The following is a 12,214-nucleotide window of genomic DNA, read 5'->3' on the forward strand; positions in this document are numbered from 1 at the left end:
GACAGTCAGGGACATCCGTAAGGTGGCAACATGATTATTTATTAAGGACAGTCAGGGACATCCGTAAGGAGGCAACATTATTATTTATTAAGGACAGTCAGGGACATCCGTAAGGTGACAACATGATTATTTATTAAGGACAGTCAGGGACATCCGTAAGGTGCCAACATGATTATTTATTGAGGACAGTCGGGGACATCCGTAAGGAAGCAACATGATTATTTATTAAGGACAGTCGGGGACATCCGTAAGGTGGCAACATGATTATTTATTAAGGACAGTCGGGGACATCCGTAAGGTGGCAACATTATTATTTATTAAGGACAGTCAGGGACATCCGTAAGGTGGCAACATTATTATTTATTAAGGACAGTCGGGACATCCATAAGGAGGCAACATGATTATTTATTAAGGACAGTCGGGGACATCAGTAAGGAGCCAACATGATTATTTATTAAGGACAGTCAGGGACATCCGTAAGGAGGCAACATGATTATTTATTAAGGACAGTCGGGGACATCTGTAAGGAGCCAACATGATTATTTGTTAAGGACAGTCAGGGACATCCGTAAGGTGGCAACATTATTATTTATTAAGGACAGTCGGGACATCCGTAAGGAGGCAACATGATTATTTATTAAGGACAGTCGGGGACATCTGTAAGGAGCCAACATGATTATTTATTAAGGACAGTCAGGGACATCCGTAAGGTGGCAACATTATTATTTATTAAGGACAGTCGGGACATCCGTAAGGTGGCAACATGATTATTTATTAAGGACAGTCGGGGACATCTGTAAGGAGCCAACATTATTATTTATTAAGGACAGTCAGGGACATCCGTAAGGTGCCAACATTATTATTTATTAAGGACAGTCGGGGACATCAGTAAGGTGGCAACATGATTATATATTAAGGACAGTCAGGGACATCCGTAAGGAGGCAACATGACTATTTATTAAGGACAGTCAGCGACATCCTTAAGGAGGCAACATGACTATTTATTAAGGACAGTCAGGGACATACGTAAGGAGGCAACATGACTATTTATTAAGGACAGTCAGGGACATCCGTAAGGAGGCAACATGACTATTTATTAAGGACAGTCAGGGACATCCGTAAGTTGGCAACATTATTATTTATTAAGGACAGTCGGGGACATCCGTAAGGAAGCAACATTATTATTTATTAAGGACAGTCAGGGACATCCGTAAGGTGGCAACATTATTATTTATTAAGGACAGTCGGGGACATCCGTAAGGAGGCAACATGATTATTTATTAAGGACAGTCGGGGACATCCGTAAGGTGCCAACATGACTATTTATTAAGGACAGTCGGGGACATTCGTAAGGAGGCAACATGATTATTTATTAAGGACAGTCGGGGACATCCGTAAGGTGCCAACATGATTATTTATTAAGGACAGTCAGGGACATCCGTAAGGTGGCAACATGACTATTTATTAAGGACAGTCGGGGACATCAGTAAGGTGGCAACATTATTATTTATTAAGGACAGTCAGGGACATCCGTAAGGAAGCAACATGATTATTTATTAAGGACAGTCAGGGACATCCTTAAGGTGGCAACATTATTATTTATTAAGGACAGTCGGGACATCCATAAGGAGGCAACATGATTATTTATTAAGGACAGTCGGGGACATCAGTAAGGAGCCAACATGATTATTTATTAAGGACAGTCAGGGACATCCGTAAGGAGGCAACATGATTATTTATTAAGGACAGTCGGGGACATCTGTAAGGAGCCAACATGATTATTTGTTAAGGACAGTCAGGGACATCCGTAAGGTGGCAACATTATTATTTATTAAGGACAGTCGGGACATCCGTAAGGAGGCAACATGATTATTTATTAAGGACAGTCGGGGACATCTGTAAGGAGCCAACATGATTATTTATTAAGGACAGTCAGGGACATCCGTAAGGTGGCAACATTATTATTTATTAAGGACAGTCGGGACATCCGTAAGGAGGCAACATGATTATTTATTAAGGACAGTCGGGGACATCTGTAAGGAGCCAACATTATTATTTATTAAGGACAGTCAGGGACATCCGTAAGGTGCCAACATTATTATTTATTAAGGACAGTCGGGGACATCAGTAAGGTGGCAACATGATTATATATTAAGGACAGTCAGGGACATCCGTAAGGAGGCAACATGACTATTTATTAAGGACAGTCAGCGACATCCGTAAGGAGGCAACATGACTATTTATTAAGGACAGTCAGGGACATACGTAAGGAGGCAACATGACTATTTATTAAGGACAGTCAGGGACATCCGTAAGGAGGCAACATGACTATTTATTAAGGACAGTCAGGGACATCCGTAAGGTGGCAACATTATTATTTATTAAGGACAGTCGGGGACATCCGTAAGGAAGCAACATTATTATTTATTAAGGACAGTCAGGGACATCCGTAAGGTGGCAACATTATTATTTATTAAGGACAGTCGGGGACATCCGTAAGGAGGCAACATGATTATTTATTAAGGACAGTCGGGGACATCCGTAAGGTGCCAACATGACTATTTATTAAGGACAGTCGGGGACATTCGTAAGGAGGCAACATGATTATTTATTAAGGACAGTCGGGGACATCCGTAAGGTGCCAACATGATTATTTATTAAGGACAGTCAGGGACATCCGTAAGGTGGCAACATGACTATTTATTAAGGACAGTCGGGGACATCAGTAAGGTGGCAACATTATTATTTATTAAGGACAGTCAGGGACATCCGTAAGGAAGCAACATGATTATTTATTAAGGACAGTCAGGGACATCCTTAAGGTGGCAACATGACTATTTATTAAGGACAGTCGGGGACATCCGTAAGGAGCCAACATTATTATTTATTAAGGACAGTCAGGGACATCCGTAAGGAAGCAACATGATTATTTATTAAGGACAGTCAGGGACATCCGTAAGGAGCCAACATGATTATTTATTAAGGACAGTCAGGGACATCTGTAAGGAGGCAACATGATTATTTATTAAGGACAGTCAGGGACATCCGTAAGGAGCCAACATGATTATTTATTAAGGACAGTCGGGGACATCCATAAGGTGGCAACATTATTATTTATTAAGGACAGTCGGGGACATCCGTAAGGTGCCAACATGACTATTTATTATAGACAGTCAGGGACATCCATAAGGTGGCAACATGATTATTTATTAAGGACAGTCGGGGACATCTGTAAGGTGGCAACATTATTATTTATTAAGGACAGTTGGGGACATCCGTAAGGTGCCAACATTATTATTTATTAAGGACAGTCAGGGACATCCGTAAGGTGACAACATGACTATTTATTAAGGACAGTCAGGGACATCCGTAAGGTGACAACATGACTATTTATTAAGGACAGTCGGGGACATCCGTAAGGTGGCAACATTATTATTTATTAAGGACAGTCGGGGACATCCGTAAGGTGGCAACATTATTATTTATTAAGGACAGTCAGGGACATCCGTAAGGAGGCAACATTATTATTTATTAAGGACAGTCGGGGACATCCGTAAGGTGGCAACATGATTATTTATTAAGGACAGTCGGGGACATCCGTAAGGTGACAACATGATTATTTATTAAGGACAGTCGGGGACATCCGTAAGGTGGCAACATTATTATTTATTAAGGACAGTCGGGGACATCCGTAAGGTGGCAACATTATTATTTATTAAGGACAGTCAGGGACATCCATCCGTAAGGTGCCAACATGATTATTTATTAAGGACAGTCGGGGACATCCGTAAGGTGACAACATGATTATTTATTAAGGACAGTCGGGGACATCCGTAAGGTGACAACATGATTATTTATTAAGGACAGTCGGGGACATCCGTAAGGTGACAACATGATTATTTATTAAGGACAGTCGGGGACATCCGTAAGGTGCCAACATGATTATTTATTAAGGACAGTCGGGGACATCCGTAAGGTGCCAACATGATTATTTATTAAGGACAGTCGGGGACATCTGTAAGGAGCCAACATGATTATTTATTAAGGACAGTCGGGGACATCCATAAGGTGGCAACATTATTATTTATTAAGGACAGTCGGGGACATCCGTAAGGTGCCAACATGACTATTTATTATAGACAGTCAGGGACATCCATAAGGTGGCAACATGATTATTTATTAAGGACAGTCGGGGACATCTGTAAGGTGGCAACATTATTATTTATTAAGGACAGTTGGGGACATCCGTAAGGTGCCAACATTATTATTTATTAAGGACAGTCAGGGACATCCGTAAGGTGACAACATGACTATTTATTAAGGACAGTCAGGGACATCCGTAAGGTGACAACATGACTATTTATTAAGGACAGTCGGGGACATCCGTAAGGTGGCAACATTATTATTTATTAAGGACAGTCGGGGACATCCGTAAGGTGGCAACATTATTATTTATTAAGGACAGTCAGGGACATCCGTAAGGAGGCAACATTATTATTTATTAAGGACAGTCGGGGACATCCGTAAGGTGGCAACATGATTATTTATTAAGGACAGTCGGGGACATCCGTAAGGTGACAACATGATTATTTATTAAGGACAGTCGGGGACATCCGTAAGGTGGCAACATTATTATTTATTAAGGACAGTCGGGGACATCCGTAAGGTGGCAACATTATTATTTATTAAGGACAGTCAGGGACATCCATCCGTAAGGTGCCAACATGATTATTTATTAAGGACAGTCGGGGACATCCGTAAGGTGACAACATGATTATTTATTAAGGACAGTCGGGGACATCCGTAAGGTGACAACATGATTATTTATTAAGGACAGTCGGGGACATCCGTAAGGTGACAACATGATTATTTATTAAGGACAGTCGGGGACATCCGTAAGGTGCCAACATGATTATTTATTAAGGACAGTCGGGGACATCCGTAAGGTGCCAACATGATTATTTATTAAGGACAGTCGGGGACATCTGTAAGGAGCCAACATGATTATTTATTAAGGACAGTCGGGGACATCTGTAAGGAGCCAACATGATTATTTATTAAGGACAGTCGGGGACATCCGTAAGGAGGCAACATTATTATTTATTAAGGACAGTCAGGGACATCCGTAAGGAGGCAACATTATTATTTATTAAGGACAGTTGGGGACATCCGTAAGGTGGCAACATTATTATTTATTAAGGACAGTCGGGGACATCAGTAAGGTGGCATTATGATTATTTATTAAGGACAGTCGGGGACATCCGTAAGGTGGCAACATGATTATTTATTAAGGACAGTCGGGGACATCAGTAAGGTGGCAACATTATTATTTATTAAGGACAGTCAGGGACATCCGTAAGGAAGCAACATGATTATTTATTAAGGACAGTCAGGGACATCCTTAAGGTGGCAACATTATTATTTATTAAGGACAGTCGGGACATCCATAAGGAGGCAACATGATTATTTATTAAGGACAGTCGGGGACATCAGTAAGGAGCCAACATGATTATTTATTAAGGACAGTCAGGGACATCCGTAAGGAGGCAACATGATTATTTATTAAGGACAGTCGGGGACATCTGTAAGGAGCCAACATGATTATTTGTTAAGGACAGTCAGGGACATCCGTAAGGTGGCAACATTATTATTTATTAAGGACAGTCGGGACATCCGTAAGGAGGCAACATGATTATTTATTAAGGACAGTCGGGGACATCTGTAAGGAGCCAACATGATTATTTATTAAGGACAGTCAGGGACATCCGTAAGGTGGCAACATTGTTATTTATTAAGGACAGTCGGGACATCCGTAAGGAGGCAACATGATTATTTATTAAGGACAGTCGGGGACATCTGTAAGGAGCCAACATTATTATTTATTAAGGACAGTCAGGGACATCCGTAAGGTGCCAACATTATTATTTATTAAGGACAGTCGGGGACATCAGTAAGGTGGCAACATGATTATATATTAAGGACAGTCAGGGACATCCGTAAGGAGGCAACATGACTATTTATTAAGGACAGTCAGCGACATCCGTAAGGAGGCAACATGACTATTTATTAAGGACAGTCAGGGACATACGTAAGGAGGCAACATGACTATTTATTAAGGACAGTCAGGGACATCCGTAAGGAGGCAACATGACTATTTATTAAGGACAGTCAGGGACATCCGTAAGGTGGCAACATTATTATTTATTAAGGACAGTCGGGGACATCCGTAAGGAAGCAACATTATTATTTATTAAGGACAGTCAGGGACATCCGTAAGGTGGCAACATTATTATTTATTAAGGACAGTCGGGGACATCCGTAAGGAGGCAACATGATTATTTATTAAGGACAGTCGGGGACATCCGTAAGGTGCCAACATGACTATTTATTAAGGACAGTCGGGGACATTCGTAAGGAGGCAACATGATTATTTATTAAGGACAGTCGGGGACATCCGTAAGGTGCCAACATGATTATTTATTAAGGACAGTCAGGGACATCCGTAAGGTGGCAACATGACTATTTATTAAGGACAGTCGGGGACATAAGTAAGGTGGCAACATTATTATTTATTAAGGACAGTCAGGGACATCCGTAAGGAAGCAACATGATTATTTATTAAGGACAGTCAGGGACATCCTTAAGGTGGCAACATGACTATTTATTAAGGACAGTCGGGGACATCCGTAAGGAGCCAACATTATTATTTATTAAGGACAGTCAGGGACATCCGTAAGGAAGCAACATGATTATTTATTAAGGACAGTCAGGGACATCCGTAAGGAGCCAACATGATTATTTATTAAGGACAGTCAGGGACATCTGTAAGGAGGCAACATGATTATTTATTAAGGACAGTCAGGGACATCCGTAAGGAGCCAACATGATTATTTATTAAGGACAGTCGGGGACATCCATAAGGTGGCAACATTATTATTTATTAAGGACAGTCGGGGACATCCGTAAGGTGCCAACATGACTATTTATTATAGACAGTCAGGGACATCCATAAGGTGGCAACATGATTATTTATTAAGGACAGTCGGGGACATCTGTAAGGTGGCAACATTATTATTTATTAAGGACAGTTGGGGACATCCGTAAGGTGCCAACATTATTATTTATTAAGGACAGTCAGGGACATCCGTAAGGTGACAACATGACTATTTATTAAGGACAGTCAGGGACATCCGTAAGGTGACAACATGACTATTTATTAAGGACAGTCGGGGACATCCGTAAGGTGGCAACATTATTATTTATTAAGGACAGTCGGGGACATCCGTAAGGTGGCAACATTATTATTTATTAAGGACAGTCAGGGACATCCGTAAGGAGGCAACATTATTATTTATTAAGGACAGTCGGGGACATCCGTAAGGTGGCAACATGATTATTTATTAAGGACAGTCGGGGACATCCGTAAGGTGACAACATGATTATTTATTAAGGACAGTCGGGGACATCCGTAAGGTGGCAACATTATTATTTATTAAGGACAGTCGGGGACATCCGTAAGGTGGCAACATTATTATTTATTAAGGACAGTCAGGGACATCCATCCGTAAGGTGCCAACATGATTATTTATTAAGGACAGTCGGGGACATCCGTAAGGTGACAACATGATTATTTATTAAGGACAGTCGGGGACATCCGTAAGGTGCCAACATGACTATTTATTATAGACAGTCAGGGACATCCATAAGGTGGCAACATGATTATTTATTAAGGACAGTCGGGGACATCTGTAAGGTGGCAACATTATTATTTATTAAGGACAGTTGGGGACATCCGTAAGGTGCCAACATTATTATTTATTAAGGACAGTCAGGGACATCCGTAAGGTGACAACATGACTATTTATTAAGGACAGTCAGGGACATCCGTAAGGTGACAACATGACTATTTATTAAGGACAGTCGGGGACATCCGTAAGGTGGCAACATTATTATTTATTAAGGACAGTCGGGGACATCCGTAAGGTGGCAACATTATTATTTATTAAGGACAGTCAGGGACATCCGTAAGGAGGCAACATTATTATTTATTAAGGACAGTCGGGGACATCCGTAAGGTGGCAACATGATTATTTATTAAGGACAGTCGGGGACATCCGTAAGGTGACAACATGATTATTTATTAAGGACAGTCGGGGACATCCGTAAGGTGGCAACATTATTATTTATTAAGGACAGTCGGGGACATCCGTAAGGTGGCAACATTATTATTTATTAAGGACAGTCAGGGACATCCATCCGTAAGGTGCCAACATGATTATTTATTAAGGACAGTCGGGGACATCCGTAAGGTGACAACATGATTATTTATTAAGGACAGTCGGGGACATCCGTAAGGTGACAACATGATTATTTATTAAGGACAGTCGGGGACATCCGTAAGGTGACAGCATGATTATTTATTAAGGACAGTCGGGGACATCCGTAAGGTGCCAACATGATTATTTATTAAGGACAGTCGGGGACATCTGTAAGGAGCCAACATGATTATTTATTAAGGACAGTCGGGGACATCCGTAAGGAGGCAACATGATTATTTATTAAGGACAGTCAGGGACATCCGTAAGGAGGCAACATTATTATTTATTAAGGACAGTTGGGGACATCCGTAAGGTGGCAACATTATTATTTATTAAGGACAGTCGGGGACATCAGTAAGGTGGCATTATGATTATTTATTAAGGACAGTCGGGGACATCCGTAAGGTGGCAACATGATTATTTATTAAGGACAGTCGGGGACATCAGTAAGGTGGCAACATGATTATTTGTAGAGTTATTAAGGACAGTTGGGGACATGATTTGAAGTACAGCAGAAAGACAGAGATCTTCTCTGAGAACAGAGAGGATAAAAACTGACCCTGTGCGATATAGAGAATATCTGGAAAAAAGGGAAAGAAATGCTAAAAGAAAGGAAGAGGGGAAAGGTCAAATTAGTTTTGTGGGTTTTTTTTCTGAGAGGGAGGAGGTAGATAGAGGTCAAGTCAAAGACAACACAGTGCAGCAGTGAAAAGGCCCAAAGACGGAGCCAGAGGATCCCAGAGAGGAGAATGTAATGGCACAGCTATACCATGGTGCAGCAGAGGCTCTCTAGAGGAGAATGGAATGGCACTGCTATACCATGGTGGAGCAGGGGCTCTCTAGTGGAGAATGGAATGGCACTGCTATACCATGGTGGAGCAGGGGCTCTCTAGTGGAGAATGGAATGGCACTGCTATACCATGGTGGAGCAGGGGCTCTCTAGTGGAGAATGGAATGGCACTGCTATACCATGGTGGAGCAGGTGCTCTCTAGTGGAGAATTCACCTGCCCCTCATGTATATAAAACCATGTGGTTCTCGCACAGCCACATGCAACGGCACAAACGCAACCTCATCAACAACCACAATTGGGAGCAGTGTCATCATCAACATCGACGGAAAGTTAGTGTGTGTACCTACGTCTGTGTGTTTGTGTGTGTGTGTACCTACGTCTGTGTGTGTGTGTGTGTGTGTACCTACGTCTGTGCGTGTGTTTTCGGTCACTCACCAGGACCATGAAGTCGTCAATCCACTTCCCCGCGTCTCTAAGCTCCAGCTTGCCGACCCAGGGGGCCTGGAACGTCTCGTTGAATGCGGTCAGAGTGATGTCCATGGAGTTTGGGTTGGTCATCATAAATGGCACACAGATCCACTGTGAGAGGAGAGTAGAGGTGAGGGGAAGGGGGGGGGGGAGGTGATGCAAGGGGACGGGAAGGGAGGAGAGGGGGAGGAGTTAGGGTTGATCATCACAACAGATCCACTGTGACAACAACATGAGGATCAGTGAGTATTCTACTTCCAGAACATTTCAAGTTAAGTAGCTCCCACTGTTTTCACTGCACTCCCCCAAATACATGTCCTCCAACCTACGGTAGAAAGCTGACACATGTCCTCCAACCTACAGTAGAAAGCTGACATACATGTCCTCCAACCTACGGTAGAAAGCCGACATACATGTCCTCCAACCTACGGTAGAAAGCTGACACATACATGTCCTCCAACCTACGGTAGAAAGCTGACACATGTCCTCCAACCTACGGTAGAAAGCTGACACATGTCCTCCAACCTACAGTAGGAAGCTGACATATACATGTCCTCCAACCTACGGTAGAAAGCTGACACATGTCCTCCAACCTACAGTAGAAAGCTGACATACATGTCCTCCAACCTACGGTAGAAAGCCGACATACATGTCCTCCAACCTACGGTAGAAAGCTGACACATACATGTCCTCCAACCTACGGTAGAAAGCTGACACATGTCCTCCAACCTACGGTAGAAAGCTGACACATGTCCTCCAACCTACAGTAGGAAGCTGACATATAAATGTCCTCCAACCTACAGTAGGAAGCTGACATACATGTCCTCCAACCTACGGTAGGAAGCTGACACATGTCCTCCAACCTACGGTAGGAAGCTGACACACATGTCCTCCAACCTACGGTAGAAAGCTGACATACATGTCCTCCAACCTACGGTAGGAAGCTGACATACATGTCCTCCAACCTACGGTAGAAAGCCGACATACATGTCCTCCAACCTACGGTAGGAAGCTGACACATGTCCTCCAACCAACGGTAGAAAGCTGACACATACATGTCCTCCAACCTACGGTAGAAAGCTGACACATGTCCTCCAACCAACGGTAGAAAGCTGACATATACATGTCCTCCAACCTACGGTAGGAAGCTGACACATGTCCTCCAACCAACGGTAGAAAGCTGACACACATGTCCTCCAACCTACGGTAGAAAGCTGACATACATGTCCTCCAACCTACGGTAGAAAGCCGACACATGTCCTCCAACCTACGGTAGAAAGCTGACACATGTCCTCCAACCTACAGTAGGAAGCTGACATATACATGTCCTCCAACCTACAGTAGGAAGCTGACATACATGTCCTCCAACCTACGGTAGGAAGCTGACATATACATGTCCTCCAACCTACAGTAGGAAGCTGACACATGTCCTCCAACCTACGGTAGAAAGCTGACATACATGTCCTCCAACCTACGGTAGGAAGCTGACATATACATGTCCTCCAACCTACGGTAGAAAGCTGACATACATGTCCTCAAACCTACGGTAGAAAGCTAACACATACATGTCCTCCAACCTACGGTAGAAAGCTAACACATACATGTCCTCAAACCTACGGTAGAAAGCTAACACATACATGTCCTCCAACCTACGGTAGAAAGCTAACACATACATGTCCTCCAACCTACAGTAGAAAGCTGACACATACACATTGTTAAAGGTCCAATGAGGCTGTTTCTTTTTTAAAATCTCAATATCGAATAATTAAGTGCTGTAATTGTTTTCAATTAAAATGGTAAAAAAGGAAACAAAAATCACTTCTTAACCAAGAATTTATCTACTGTCTGGGAGTGGTCTGTTATTGTCTGGGAGTGGTCTGTTATTGTCTGGGAGTGGTCTGTTATTGTCTGGCAGTGGTCTGTTATTGTCTGGGAGTGGTCTGTTATTGTCTGGGAGTGGTCTGTTATTGTCCGAGAGGTTTGGAACTCTTTCTTATTGGTCTATTAACTCATTTCCCGCTTGGTGATGTCACCAGGCAGGCCAAAACTCCATCCTAGAACAACTAGCAGAAACTTCAGTCGGCTCTTACACTAAAATGGCATTATCATAATTTTCACAATTTCACAGTATTATTCCAGCCTAGTGTGGAAATATATATAAAACACAAGAAAATCTCGATTTGAATGCACTGGGCCTTTAAGTATACAGTGCCTTGCGAAAGTATTCGGCCCCCTTAAACTTTGCGACCTTTTGCCACATTTCAGGCTTCAAACATAAAGATATAAAACTGTATTTTTTTGTTTAGAATCAACAACAAGTGGGACACAATCATGAAGTGGAACGACATTTATTGGATATTTCAAACTTTTTTAACAAATCAAAAACTGAAAAATTGGGCGTGCAAAATTATTCAGCCCCCTTAAGTTAATACTTTGTAGCACCACCTTTTGCTGCGATTACAGCTGTAAGTCGCTTGGGGTATGTCTCTATCAGTTTTGCACATCGAGAGACTGAAATGTTTTCCCATTCCTCCTTGCAAAACAGCTCGAGCTCAGTGAGGTTGGATGGAGAGCATTTGTGAACAGCAGTTTTCAGTTCTTTCCACAGATTCTCGATTGGATTCAGGTCTGGACTT

At 42.4% G+C, this 12,214-nt stretch overlaps 1 pseudogene; it reads right to left on the minus strand.

Annotated features, from left to right (window-relative positions):
• LOC139395728 (high affinity choline transporter 1-like) overlaps positions 1 to 12,214 on the minus strand; it is a 35,052-nt pseudogene that overhangs the window by 6,928 nt on the left and 15,910 nt on the right.

The sequence above is a fragment of the Oncorhynchus clarkii genome, unplaced genomic scaffold (genome assembly GCF_045791955.1).
Source record: "Oncorhynchus clarkii lewisi isolate Uvic-CL-2024 unplaced genomic scaffold, UVic_Ocla_1.0 unplaced_contig_5674_pilon_pilon, whole genome shotgun sequence".
NCBI classification, from domain to species: Eukaryota; Metazoa; Chordata; class Actinopteri; order Salmoniformes; family Salmonidae; genus Oncorhynchus; species Oncorhynchus clarkii.